Here is a 15,296-nt window from a genome sequence, read left to right as displayed (position 1 = left end):
ATTTGACAGGGACCTCTTTTTGTTGAGTGTGTGCATGTATTTCACAATTCTCAAAAATAAACAGTTGCTTTGACAGCTGCATTCAGGGCAAGTTAACCTGGATCGTGCAAAGTACAAAGTAAACCGACTGTCAATGGTAACAGAGGCACTGACAAAATATTTATTTACTGTACATGTGCTCAAAAACACAGCAGCAGACAGTGTTTTCTTTTCTCTGTTGCTGTTCTGTCAATAACTTTGACACAATAAACCATGTCACATATATTTACAGAGAACCAGAAACCAGCACACAAGGTCAGCTTTACAAATAGCAGGGATGTAACGATCACCTGACAGTGATATTTCAAGTTTGAACTGCTCAGTTTAGACAAAGGTGATTATACAACAAGCTGAAGTCCCATATTCAAATGTAAATATAGACCGCAGGCACAAAGGGGACGAGCTGCAGGGACATGCCAACATTAAAACAGCTAGCAGCCACCAGAGAGGGAAAGTTCAAGTTCACATGTGAGAACAGGCCACTGTTGATCTGAGCAATAAACACAGCAACATGTGCAGAGGACACAGAGTCGGGAGGCAGAAACACAAGTGTCATTGGTATATTATTATTATATATCATTATTTTGACTGTATACTGTACTGCTAATGACCAGAGCCAGAGCCAAAGACAGTTTGGCCAAACTAAGACAAAGTAATAACACACTCCCTCTACTTGACCCACACAAGCACCAACACTGGATATACAGTACAGTGTAACTATGTGTAGTATCACTACACTGAGACTAAATTAGGTCGCTGAGGAGTGTAGGGTTTACAAGCACATGGGACGAATTCACACCAGGCCAGCTGGACAGGACTTTAGAAATGTTGTTAAGCAGAATGGCAGACCCCTGTTAAGCCCTCCTGCTGCTTGTGGCTAAGTCACAAAGCAAAGTAAACCTTTTCCACAATTGTATTCATGCAAACTTTTTTCTTTTCTTCGACAACACTCTCATAGGTTTGGAAAAAATGAACTTAAACTCTGAAAGAGAAGTCAGTAAAGACTCCCTAACCGTACTGGCCGAAGGAGGGGAAACTACCGAGTGGCTCACAGCTACTGTAGAGATAACAAACAGAGATGATTGCGAGATAGCGGCAGTGAGAGAAACTCTACCCAGATGTTAACCAATCTACTCCTGAACCTGACTGAGAAGAACAGCTGAAAGTGGCAGAAAAAAAAAGAAAACACCTCGCTGTGCACGGTGGTACTCACTCATGGTGCCTGAAGCCCGACAACCACCAACTCTTCTGCCCTCAAATCACATTTTCCACTGATCCGGGGGAGAGCAAGGTCGCAAGAAATAACAGAGAGTGGAGAGAGAGAAAGAGAGTTGGGAGGGTGAGAGCGCTGCATGTAAGAGACAGAAAGAGAGAGAGAGGAAAAAGAGGGAGGGAGGAGTGAGGAGGAGATGAGATCTGAGCCAAACTAGTTCGTCATGCCTGACATGCCAATGACGGAGTCCACATGGACCGCCCTGCGCTTCCTCTGTCCCCCTCTCTCTCCTCCTCCGACAGTCTCTCTCTCCTAAATAAACACAGTGTGTCCAACAGCAGACTGGGTTCCTACTATCTGACTATTATGTGTTTCAAGCAGCTCCGACTCTTAACACAGACTTTATACTGGAGTATATAACCGGTAGAAGTGTAAAAACATTATTCAACACCAGAGAAACAGGTCAGCGGAACAGATTTAACACAGTTGCAGTAATAATCACGGCCTGTACAACACCGGCAAAGCTGCAGCAGAAAAACTGCCAAAAACCCACTCAGTGTGTTTGGTACTTAATCCTGTGCAGATCAGAGCATCTGGTGCTGAAGGGCACAAATTTCAACCCTAAGCGGGTGTATAAAAGACTTAGAAGAAGACTAACAGCTGCATTACCATGTAATTACAAGTTGCTCAACTTCCTTTAAACATGAGTGGATTGGGTGTGTCACATGTAGACATAAAAGGTAGAACAAAGTGAGGAAACAATGATCAAAATGTTTAATTTTAGAAATGCTTGTGTTTTTCATAGCAACTCTACTTCCAATCTGATTTTTGGAAGAAAAAAAACACACACACACACAAACAAGATTATGGGTTTGAGGAGAAATGTAATTCTGTGAGATTGATGGAAGATCATAAATACAGCTCGACAAATCTGCAAAACTTGCATCTCACTTTCCCTTGATGAATTTAGCGACTTGGTGGATTGTTGGTAGAAGACCAGGTGTATGCTGCTCTCTAGGTACCTTCACTTTTAATGGAAAAAAAAGTATATTTATAAAGGACACCGAGCACTGTGAGCAATCAATTGGGACCAATTTCCCCCATAGAAGCCATTCAACCAAGTAGCCTACTGCATGGAGTTGCAGCACAGACCTGTCCCGAATTAGACTGAGCTACAGATGAAGAGCGCCGCTGGTCACAGAGGGTACGCATATGAAATACAGAAGAGTACGTCGACGTGGTCAAATATCACCGGCATCCCAGGACCTACGTAAGGAAGCAGCAGCAACGTGTTCAAATGTCACTAACCCTGTAAATCTTGACTGTATGTGAGTGCAGGTCTACTCTCCACCGAGGTATTAGCTTCAATAAAAAGCATAAGCACAGGTCCTAGAGGGCTCAGAGTGGAAATGCAGTGGCACCAGTTTGATGGAAGGGGAAATATTATGCAACTATTTCCTAACCCATTCAATTGTTCCTGTTTCCCTACACAAATACTGTATCTACTCTGTTATGAAAATTACATAACAAACTTGCAACAAAACTTTACTCTTCGGTCAGCTCACATTCAGCCTAACTGTGGTCTGCACTTTGTTTCTGTTCAGCATCTACAAAACAGGGGTGCCGATCCGATGTCAGGATTGGGGGGAAAGAAGGGTTGTTGTTTTTTTTTGCCCATATGCAACTCATACCATGCCACCATAAATAAAACTTCTTAGTGGCTCGCCATATCATTCAAAAAGTACTGCACAGGGAATCATTTATTGTGCATACCTTTCTGGTTTATTTGTCCTAAAGAGCCAACAGCGCATATCACTGCTTGCTTAACTGTATATTAGTAAATTTATAATTTAAAGGGTCTCAGGCATTTAATGTCTTCTCACGTTCTTATCTTTCACCTCCCTCCGATCCTTCCAGATCCCCAATTCTTCTCACCATCTTCCTTTTCTTATCTAAAATGTGAAGAATGTGAAATCTGAAAATACATCTGTTAAATTTTGAATCATTTGGGGGTATTTTTATTGGGGGGCACATGTCCTCCCCACCCCCCCAGGATCTGCACCCATGCTACAGCACATTTACAAATGCTGTCATACAGGGCAGGACACTGGGTGCTGTACAAAGGCTATACTGTATGTGATTCCAGTGCTTTATGGTCACACAACACATGGTCATGAGTTGGTTTTGTCAGGGGTCAAAAGAAATATAGAGGCCTGCTGTACAACAAGTTAACAAAGTCATTTTGTAGCGTGCTGTGTTGTAGTGAGCATGACAGGACATGTGGCCGTATCAGATGTGTAAACATGTAACGTCACGGGCCGACAATGTCCCTTCATGAGTCTGTAGCAAAGAGAGAAAACGCAAACAACATTTATATACTCTTTGGTTTATTGTCTCTGAGGCTGAAAACAATCTGACTGAGATCAACGTTTTCAAGACTCTGTTCGGCGTCATCATGCAGTGTGTAAATAAAAGGCTCTTGCAACAACAACCAAACTAATGCAGCTCAGCCTGCTTTGTCAGCTTGTCTGCTCCTACATTAAATCATTCAGACCTCTATGTACAAAAACAATGTATCCATGGCAACAGTGTAAGTTAGTAGGCTATGAGTGGTATTCATCAGACAGACCCGAGTTAATTTATAATCCAACAGAATGAGTACGCTCCTCCAATAAAACCCCCTACTCCAACAGAAGTGAATTACTCAGCACTCAGCACAAACAAAATGGTCTTTTTGCCGACTTTATGGAGACGCCACCGGGTTAATACAGTTTCAGTCTCATGTTACTCATGTTAGCTCTGTCTACTGTGTGTGTGTGTGCGTGATGATGCAAACAGTGAACAAGAACCAAGCGCTGCACAATGGCTGTGTTTTGCATGCCGTGATTGGATCAGAGTCAGGCAGCACACTCAGCAGTTTGGACTCCACTCTGTTTGTCCACTTACATAACTTTGTCTCCGTCTCATTCAAGTCCTCTGTCTCCTCTCTGTCCTGCCCCGTTTGTTCCTGATCACTCTCTCCTCTCCCAACCAAGCATCCCATAATTTCACAGTTACTCAACTCTTTACATCACCGTTGGCCGGTAACCACGGAGAATTAACCTTACAGCCCAGGAACTGCCCCATGGCAACGAGCGGCTCCATTCAGCTCTTTTGTGCTCATTTATCCACTGGATTTTGTGCAGTTGTACACACATGCACACTTCCACACCAACTCTCTCCCTGGGGTGAGGAAGTATTCAACTAGAGAGTTGGACAGGCAGACGAAGACAGTGAAGGAGGAGAGACAGAGAACGAGACAAAAGGAAATAAAGAGACAAGAAGGAACTTACAACATTAACATTAAGTTTTTACTGTAAATCAAACTTTGAATGGAAAGGCAGGTTTGTTATTTTACTCATATGACACCAGCAGGTGGCAGCACTGACCTAACCTCCTCAACTGTCTTGCCCTTGAATGACTTTAGTGTTGAAACCACACAACTACAGCAGATCTTACCACAGCATATGGGTGTCAATTACCTCACGTGACTTTGTAAAATACACGTGTTACACTATTGTACATTTACATGTCACAACTTCTTCTGAGAAGAAAGTTGCAATCAAGAATTGAGTGTTTTCTTTTCTGCTTTTTTACACGTTGACACCACCATGTAAAAAAAAGTCTTTGGAGAGCTGAACATTATTTATTATTATACAATACGAGATCAAAAACAAAGATTCAAGTCAAGCAGCATTAAGATCTGAATTCCCAAGCAACGCTCATGAACCTGGGATCTAAATTTAGCTTCGGCACATGAGCAGGAAAAAAGTGAAGCAGCGACAATGCTTTTACAAACCGTTTCAACACAACTGGGCATAATAAGCTTTAAACAGACTTGGCAGGACAACTGCAACTGAACTGACTACTACACTATACTGCGCTGTGTGTGTTCCTTTGACTTTGTCCACCACCTGCTTACGTAAGCATGGTTTAGCAGCATGCATTAAGAAGTAGCCATTAACGCACTGATTCACTGACCATAAAAAAAAAAAAGTTTTGGGACCTCAGTAGCACACACAGCATCTAGCAATTGATTCTGCTGAAAAAACTCTGGTGTCATGGTGCTTAAAAAAGGGTTAAAATGAAAAAATAAAACATATTGTAGCATTGATGCCCCAATGTGTCAGACCAGATCCATAGCTGCAGATGATAACCCCTGGGAGACTACTATCTGTGCAAACCTTCATTATGGTAATGCTAAACGCTGCTAATTCCCCAAGCTTGAAGAAAATGAGACAAGAAAACCCTGTCCTGCTCGCACATTCACGCTCCATTCTTGACTGTTTTTCAGCAAGAAGACTGTAAAAAGGTTGCTGGGCCATCACACAGGTCTGTGAACTCAACTAGAACAAAAAAAGCTGACAAATCCCCTTGGCCTGGCCCCTGTCCTGTGAAAAGATAAGCTGGCAACTGAATAGATGGATAGGTGGATGAACAGTAGGGCCAAGCATGTGTAAATGTTAAATGTGAGAAAACTCCATAGGAAGCTAAAAGATTTCTTCATGCTTTCCTTGAAGGGACCTTGAAATAATGCAAGGAACTGAGGTCATGGTGAAGGGTGGGAAGGAGTGCGCTTGGGAGAGCCTTTTTCCTGTTGTCTACTGTGAGTTTAAAAAAAAGAAAAGTGCCATAGTTTAAATCACTGCTGAACTGACTCTTTAGTCTAGTGCTGTACAAGTGCTTGGAAACCTTTATGGCCCAAGTGAAGTAGCTTTTGGCTGCATTCAGCTCCATTTCCTCTTCACTGGGTCTGCTCCTTACTGGGTCCATATAAAATAGAGGAGTAGCTATGTTGCATGAAGACTGTGCTGGACTCAACACTTATTTCAATGCCCACACAGTCTTGTACTGCTTTCTCAGCTCTACTCTGTTAACTGACTCTCAATGAGTCGTCTGTCATCAGTAATTGTTACCAGGTTGAGACAAACTAGCCTGCTGTATTGTTAAAAATGTATGAAAATTAGTTTAATCTATTATGAGACATCACATGTTAAAAGCATGTGGCAGATATTTTGTCCAGAATGAGCAAATATTCTGACCCATATATTTGGTTAAATTCTGCCCATGTTGGAGATGTTGGACATCTCTGCGCTACTGGAGAGAGAGGATGAGGATAGAGAGAGAGAGAAAAAAAAAGAGTGAATGAGTTGACAGACACAGTCCGTGGGGAGCTCCTCTCTCTTTCACATACTGGCTTATGCACAAAGCAGAGGTCCCATAGAGCTGCTGTACTGACAGGATGTGACATTAGGAGAGGGGTCACAGAGAGGGACAGTTTCTCACAGCCACACATGCATGCTTCACACTCACACAACACTTTTCATTTCACAGCCTGCATGTTCCTCTATTAGAAATTAAACATGATTAATATTTGATACATGTTCTTAGGCTAAATTATGATGTTTATGGTTAAAACTGGGGTGACGAAAGATGTGAATAACTGACATTTACTGTATGCATGGTGCTGAGTCAGTGTTTTCAAATTGATTCCAGCATGTTCTTCTCTGTTTGTGTGTGCTTTCGACATAATGCATGTAACATTACCAGTGATGGTCTCTGCATCTCTGTAGGTGGCCGCGAACTCCCGGAGTGCAGCCGGCAGACTCGCCTCACTGACATACTCCTCCTCTTCCTCTTCCTCGATTGCCAATTGGAGCCCTGGGTCGTGCAGCTGAGGTGTGTGTATATGTTGCAGAGGCTGTTTAGGGGGCGGGGTAGAGGAGATGGAGCAGGTGAGGGGAGGCGGGGTCTTTGGGTCCAGCTTGGCGCCGAATGGTTACTGATTTAATGCAGGATCAGCCATGGACACAGCCCGGACTTGCCAAAACAAAAATGCGGCAAACTGGATTCTCCTCATGGGCTTAGTGTTAGGCTGGAAGTGGACAAAATGATCACGGCTTCTCACCAGAACAAGACAGGTAGGGAGTAGGTGACGAAACACAGCAACACACTTGGATGAACAGAAGCTTTTCAATGCATACCTATAAGAGAGAAGAGAGAAAAGAGAAAAGAGGACAGGAATAAATGGCTTATAAACGGTCATAAATGGCACATATATCACAATATGACTCTGAATATGTGTGATATACATATCATACAGGAGTACATTAAGTTTAAAAGTCAAGCTCATTAGTTTAATATGTGGGAACAGTATGCTTTAAATGAAAAATCCCTTCATGTTTTTCTTTCACACTAGGTTATTGCAAGCAGTAGTATTTATAGCTGCAGCGACACACTCATCTGTGTAATGGCTGACTGGTTCATAAACAGAACGCAGTGCTCGAGTGTGGATAATTATAGAGATAGAGTTCGCTTTGCAATGAGTTTAATAGGTTTATAATCTAATTCAACGCCCCTGTAATCAATAATATCCCCGAGGAGCTTATAATATTCAATTTGAGGATGATGATGTATCGGGGGATGCAAAGTGTGTAATGTTTGGGGTAATGAAAGTGGTATTAGATTTGACTGCAATGAAATGAGGTGTTTCTTTTGCCCTAATAATCACATAACAAGGGAGGATGAAATATTAGAAACATAAAAACAAATGCAGTCAAGTGATATCATCACTAACTTTAGCTTCAAATTTTGAATCCACACCAATGAGGCACAGTGTCGACCAAAACTGAACATTATAATGTCCTCAAAAATATGATTTATTTTGAAGCAGTTGTGCTTTGCAGATGTCTACTAACCCCTAATAAAGTCTTCAATCAAATTGAATAGAAGAGGAAGAAAATTGAAGCAAATAAATATGGCCAAAGAAAGCATGAGTATAAAACAGATGTAAAATATCTGAGTGAATAAGAGATGAGTAAAAGAATACACAGTCGACACATGATCAAACAATGGCTCCAGAAATGTGTCGAGAGCTAGGATGAGTAAGTAGCTGCTGGTTGTCTGGACATTAATTCAGCAAGACATCCTATATGAAGCTGCAGGACAAAAAAAAAAAGGTGTATCCATCCATCATAAGAAGTAACTTGGGCGTTGAGCTAAAGAAGCGGACAAAACACAGTCAGCCGCTGCAAGCCCAGCACAGAACAGGAACTTGGGTAAGTTTCTATTAATAGTCAACCCTTCAAAACACACACACACAACTCTGAAGACAAGCTGCTGGATATGTACATCTCGACTCACTCTCTTTCATACAAACAACAAAAAAAAACAACAGCTGTGGTTGTGTTGCACCACTCCTCTCGCTTCACAACTTTGTTTTCTCTCCTCTGTCTGTATGTTCTTTCTCTCGCCTGTATCCATCCACATTCATCAGTTTCTCACCATTTTTCTTTTTTCCAGCCCAGTTTCTTCCTAGACATATTGAGTCAGAACCTAATGCCTTGTGGGGAGCAAAATTTGGGTCATGCAGTTTCCATTATTTAGGAGGACATCCAAATGCCCAAACACTGTTGCTAATGACAACAAACTGCTGCCATGACATGTTTGTTCTATAGGCGAGGACCCGAGCCTGTCTGATGATGACTGTAGCAGGCTGGAAAAGTTAGAAACAACTTTTTTTTTTCTTTTAAAGATTTGAAACTGTAATCTGACTGCAGTAGAACATTTTCCTTCATAAACCCTCAAACATAAATGGTATCACAACAGTCAGCGCCTATGACATCATTATAATTACTGTATTGCTAACAAAACAGCGCTGTAGGAAAGATCAAAAGAACCAGGATCAGCATTACCAGGATCTAATGTGTTATGGCCACAATACTCCCACCCTGCACTGTTCCCCGGTGAGGCAACAACAACAAGGTTGGGTAAAGAGGAAGTGAAAGATTTCAATGGGCTGATGGAGCAAAAGCTCAAGAACACAATGGTTAATGCAATTTTCCTCTTGGGACAAGGTGTGGTTCTTCACTTTCTTATTATTCTTTCCTTGATGTGACAATTAAGAAATGTACATATCAACACACAGAGTGGGTTTTCACCGAGCTCCATTGAAGGTTTTGTTAAAGCCACAGAGAAGTATTTTAATACCTGGTTCGTGGTTAAACAAAGCAGAGGGCTGACTGATGGAGCCGACTGAAACTCCACCAAAAAGGATTAAACAGGACTGGACTTGTGTGCAACCAGCACTGTCGACACAATCCCACTTTTTCTTTTTTTACGTAAGCCTGCTCTGATACCATGTTTGACACTAAACATCACCACATAAGGTGGGCGGGACAAAATACACAAGGCTTTAAACTTAAAACCTTTTAATACCTTCTTTGGGCCCTTTTGGAAAGATCAGACGATACTCTGACTGAATACATTTGTCAGGTAACATAGAGAGTAGGAACAGCTTCAGTATTATTGATTTGTTTTTTTCAATGTAGACAAAAGCATTCATCAATATAATTAATAAATCTGATCATAAGTGATCAACTCCACTTGTTCTATTAAGTGTAATAGTTTTTCACCATTAGTGAAACCATTAGACAGTTTTTATTCTTAACCCAGTCTACGTGATATATCAATGTTTCTCAACACCTTCTCTTTATCAGCTTCCACCTACAACAATATGGACATTACGACACTGACCACAGACATTTATTCCCAGCGCCTAGAGGAGTTTACACCACCTGAACGTCTTTCACTGTCACTGGAAGTCTCTTCATCTACAGCTGTGGTCAACCCTGAAGACTGAGTCAAGCCCAACTCAGCGGTCTGACTGTTTTGGTGTTGCAACCTGACCTCCTTAAAATTGTTAGATCATAAGACCTCGTCATTCTCTAGCCTGAGACTGGCTGCACAAACAACACACATCAGACTAAAACAGGCCGATACCAATTTTCAAACGTGTTTTTTTAAACCTACAAGTAAATACTGAATGGGTTCCCAGAACCACGGGACGAGATGATTAAAGACCAAATCAGAAGGGTTAGGGTATATTATTATTATAATATTTTGCTGTACAGAGCAATACAAGTGATCAGTAACGGTGCACGCGTGTGTGTTCGTATGCTCAGTTCTTCTATGGCACGCAAGCCTCCTGTGAAACTATCTGTTGATTGATGCACTGATAAGTGAGGAATTCAGTCAACTCAACAGTATTATGGTGTTTATACCGAAAATAACAAATGCAAATTAAAAGCTGATCTAAAACGACTGTTTATGTTTTCCCGTTAGATCCTTGTCCATTTGTACTACAGTATGTTTCTGTGGAGTGTTACCATGTTTATTCAGTTTATAGAAGTGATGATCATCCTGCCCTCTTTGACCATGATTGGCTGTTGTACAAAAGCTAATTCCTACTACATGACCGGACTAGAAACAGAGTCTAGCTGCAGCTCCAGCTGTTCAGTGACTAAAGTGTGTTTGCTTCACACCCACAATACCATCTGTTGATCAAGACACAAGTGGCAATAAAGCGCAAGAAATGAATTTTAGACTGCACCCCAGACAAAAATGCAGTGCTTGTGGACGAGTCTTTTGATGACATGTGCATATTTTACATTTTACAATAATCTAAAGGAAGACTCGTCATCATTGAATTGCTAAAACTGCTACTGATGTTAAACCCAAATTTTAGTTAGAACAGAACTGCAGCACCAAGCTTAAACTACTTGTAACAAGTTTGCCTAAAAGTTTTAACACTGCAGAGTAACAGTCAATATATCAATTCACAATACGTGTGCCTGTGCAGCACTTCTGGCAGCAGAGCGCTGCGGTTTGTCCTTGCTTGAGGGGATTTCCTTACTTTCAGTAGTTGATAGTGTAAACCACTTTGGCTGGGAGCAGGGCTGGTTTCCAGTGTGATGTGCGTGTCCGTGTGTGACCTGGTTAATGGCATATAGAAGGACATGCTGATGTAAAGCCGTCTCCGGTGGCTGTGTGTCTGTTAGAGGATGTCCACACAGCCTGTGACCGACTGACTGGCTGTGAGCTGGAACACGACTCTAACACAGGAAACACTGCGTACACCATAAACAACTTCCTGTAAATGTTCTTTGCTATAAAGCACTCGGGGGGGGGGCGATTCCTTCCAGGGTCAGGACATTGAAGAACTGCTTCAAGGCATGTTATAGAAACACTGTCTCTGTTTGCCTAGAGAAACAGGTCAGAGCCTCAGTGACAGACGGGTAAGGCTCCATATTTCAGCTCAGTCCTTCCATGACAACACCATGGTGACTATACGTTATTGTATATGTAGGAACTGAGACATCAACATTTTCCTGGGTATTAAAACAGCTTAATTACGCAGTAGCCATGTTTAAACCAGTATAAAACTCAGATGTCCAGGTACTGTGTGATTAAATGTTACAAAGGACACAGGTTTTGATTCTTAGCGTGAACCTACTTGACCACGGTTTCATCTGATGTGTTCAGCCTGGTCTCAGATTTCTCCTCAATTCCCTCCAGCTTGGTTGGGTTGAGTTTCATTTCATCCCCACTCCTTTTCCGTCTAAATCAGATCATGTGAAAGTCCTACCTGAAGTGTTTAGATCACCAACACGTATTTGTAGTTACTTGATGCTCTTTGCTCTTATTATTGACTATAACAGTCTATCCTCACTGAATAAAGTCAGGACAGCGTGGGCGTGTGCAGACAGAGCTCGATTGACATCTCTCTCTGTCTATCTTGCACACACCATAAATCCACCCAATGTCACCCAGAAAAAAGTGTTATCATTGTAAACACACATTTCTAGAGTATTATTTGGTACAAGTTTAAGTACGACCAAGCCTTTCTGTTCATTTCAACATTTCAACTCTACAAACTGAGTAAAGCAGTTTTGTCTCACTAACCACATCACTACAGCTCAGTGACGTGACTGGTTGATGGTAAATGAAGCACGTGTTGGCAGAAGGATGAAGAATTAATTTTAAAAAACCTTCTCTTTCCTTCTCTCATTCATTGGCCTCTCACCCTGAGCACTCTCCAACATATGGCAACGAATTATTTGCCAAACACTAAAATCTAACTTCAAAACACCTCAAAAGAGCCAGGTGCGTCGGAGAGACGACCAAACTGCCAACGAAGTTCAACAGAGAAAACTGCACACACTTGTCTGCACTTGCATCAGATTAATTGGGGTTACAACATCGTCTCTGTCAAATATTGAAATCTAAAAATCTTCTTGTCAGACAAAAGAGATATGATACTATCACTCACATGGACACACACTCTCAGTTCTGGCTGAGGAAGTTTGACAGAAGGAAGCTGCTATTTTAATGTAGGAAAAGTCACATGACCAGTCAAAGGGCTGAAGAGTGTTAGTGCTAGTGAGAAAAGAAATGTTTTTCTAATTTGTTTTGTGTTATTCTTTCAGAGAGCCATAAGCCCATAAAACACATGTCTTCTCACAGGAGTGTGCAGTAAAAGCGCTTTGAAGATAATACCGATCATAAAAGCAACCTTTGGTCTGTCCTTCAAATAAATGTACATTCATACGAGTTCATTAGTCTAAATGTCTTTCTGTGTGCTGTGCTGACAGGGTAGAACATGCTGGAGACTGTCATTCATTACTGATCAATATTGATGAATATTTGAATAAAGCATTGGCGTCTGTCTGTATGTTGCTGTCTTTGGCTCCAGCCCCATGCAACCCGGCACGGATGGATGTATAGGATGGATGTTGTTGACCATGTTGAGTGATTTACCATGTGTGTGTGTGTGTGTGTGTTGTGGGGGGGTGAGACAGAGGTCAGAGAAGAACAAACACACCCCACAGCCTATGTGTTAGTGCCTCTATCTGCCAGAAATTGGAGCTATCTCTTTCAAGCTCCTGGCTGTGTGAACTTTCGCAGAGGTCTCTTCTGTACTAACAGTGAGGCTGGCTGGCTGGCTGGCTGTGTGTCCGAGCAGAGAGACAGTACGCAGGCCCTCCACAGATCATGTGCTGTTCCTTGGCAAAACTAACTGCAGCCTTATTTAGCTTCTCAGCAGCACTGGCTGAGAAACCCTCCTCCTCAGCTGTATAACTGAGGTAAATGAAAATCACTGACCTCTCAGTACTTTTAAAGGGTGGCCAAAACATGTAGGGATGTTAAAAATATGAATGCATCACAATGTGCAGGATTTCTTTGAGTGAAAAACATAAGCATATTTATTTATGGTGTGTGAGATAGGCTACATGCCTGTGTTTAATTTTTCTTTGGAGAATGTTTACACTTTCAAAAAAAGTTGTTGACTTACAAAAACTTTAAAATAGTCCTATTTCATTCATATTGGTAATTCATTTATGGGAATGGTTTGCCCAGTTTCTGAGAGGTAGCAGCAGCCTCTAATATGCCTAGACTGCTTATGGGAACTGAGGGGACTTCAGTCACTTTTAATGAGTGGAGGCAGATTTACTGCGATAGGATTAGGGCCTTCCTAAATCTGAAATCAATCTTATTAAAAAGTGCCCACAAGCGGCTGTGACAAACTCTCAAAGGGCTGGACATTTTCACTACTGAGTGGGACACAAAGCGTGGCCAGAAAACAGAGGCAACAGATCAGACTCGCTGATTATTCTCATGCAAAATAACCGGGACTTTGCCTAACACACAAGCGATTTAAATAAAAACACATCTGAGCCACACACTTTAAATCCTCAATGGATGTAGGCGACAAGGAAAATAAACCAGTTTCACTGCTAGTGGTGGTATAAAGCGTTAAAACACGAGTTAACTCTTGAGAGCTACTTTGCACCTGCTCCAGTATCATCATATGATCATCAAACTTTTTACATACAAGTGTGAAACTCTGTAAAGACTTCTTACCGCTTCAGTAGACAGATCACACTTCCCCCGAGGACACGAAATAAGCCGGTTTCTCTGTTTAGGTGACTCGCTGCTACAGGCTACTACTGTCGGTTCACCCAGTGCGACTCACTCACTACTCACTTATCTGCTGCCGATGTAAAATGAGCCGAAATGCTACGATCCGACCCCGGTGCAGGAGGTATCACCCCGCTATCAGCCGGAAAACAAGCCCAGTGACCGGGCAAACACAGAGGATGTGATTCAGTCAGCTCTACTGTGCCTATTTACACAACTTTACTGAGTTTTTTTTTCTTTCTTTTTTTGCTTCCCTTTAGAAAGTAGACGCAGAATCACTTGATGGAAACAAAGCTGCTAAGCGGAGCAAGGTAGACAAGAAGTGGACGTACTTCCGGTTTGAGTGTTTTCAAAATAAAGCAAACATTCATCTGTCGGTTTTGGTTGGTCGTGTTGATGGAGCAAATAACCTAAAATAAAATAATAATAATTTTAAAGAAAAGAAAAGAAAAGCAGTCTACAGACTTTCTGCTTGCCTGGACAGTGTATGTAATGTGAGATATGAACAACTTGGTCAGAAATGACAAATCCCTAAATGACCTGACATAGATCACAGCACAAGTTCACAGCCAGACTGACCTGAAGTAGATTTTTCCCCCCCCATAACAATATTTTCTGTTTTTTTATTATTATATTATATCATAGTGTACTAATGGTGACAAGAAACCGTTTTATCACTGTGGATACAGTAGTCTATTTTTATTTTTTTTAAATCCAAGGTGCTCATTCAAATAGGGAGATATTGATAGAAATACGAATATTGGAGTGGTTGGCTCATACATTACCAAAGTAATCACCGAATAAACACACACTGCTATCTCAGGAAAGGTCTGAATAAAGTATGTTAAATGAATTTCTTTGCCTTTATTTTGTACATTAAAATGATATCAGAGGAAGTTGTGCTCTTATAGTATTTTTGTATAACTTGACATATTAGGAAGTTTTTCATTGTAAATTCATTCATTGTATTGAGAGGATATCCACTGTAACTTGCTCTTCATTGCTTCCCAGTCCAATTTGAGACTGTTTTTTCTTTTTTTAATCATATAGCCTATCAGTTTATTTTGTTCATTATATTTTCTTAGGTTAGTATAATATTCTGTTTTGATTTATGTGGGTTTTAGGCTTATTTATGTTTTACTTTATTACTACTACTTGACTAACTTATCCCGATTTGATTACTAATGAATTACCATTGATTTGTCGATTGTAAACGTTCAAACCGCACATGAGACAAGACTGCATG

The 15,296-nt window shown here is 41.3% G+C and overlaps 1 protein-coding gene across 1 annotated transcript in view; it reads right to left on the bottom strand.

Annotated features, from left to right (window-relative positions):
* trak1a (trafficking protein, kinesin binding 1a) overlaps positions 1–7,038 on the bottom strand; it is a 35,588-nt gene extending 28,550 nt beyond the window's left edge. Inside the window, exon 1 of the mRNA XM_083990222.1 lies at positions 6,839–7,038. The gene's annotated coding sequence lies outside the window, so the exon portion shown is untranslated. The remainder of the gene's footprint in view (positions 1–6,838) is intronic.
* Between the last annotated feature and the right edge of the window lie 8,258 nt (positions 7,039–15,296).

Source organism: Trachurus trachurus, assembly GCF_905171665.1.
Source record: "Trachurus trachurus genome assembly, chromosome: 16".
Lineage (NCBI taxonomy): Eukaryota > Metazoa > Chordata > Actinopteri > Carangiformes > Carangidae > Trachurus > Trachurus trachurus.
This window is presented reverse-complemented; position numbering and strand designations above follow the sequence as displayed.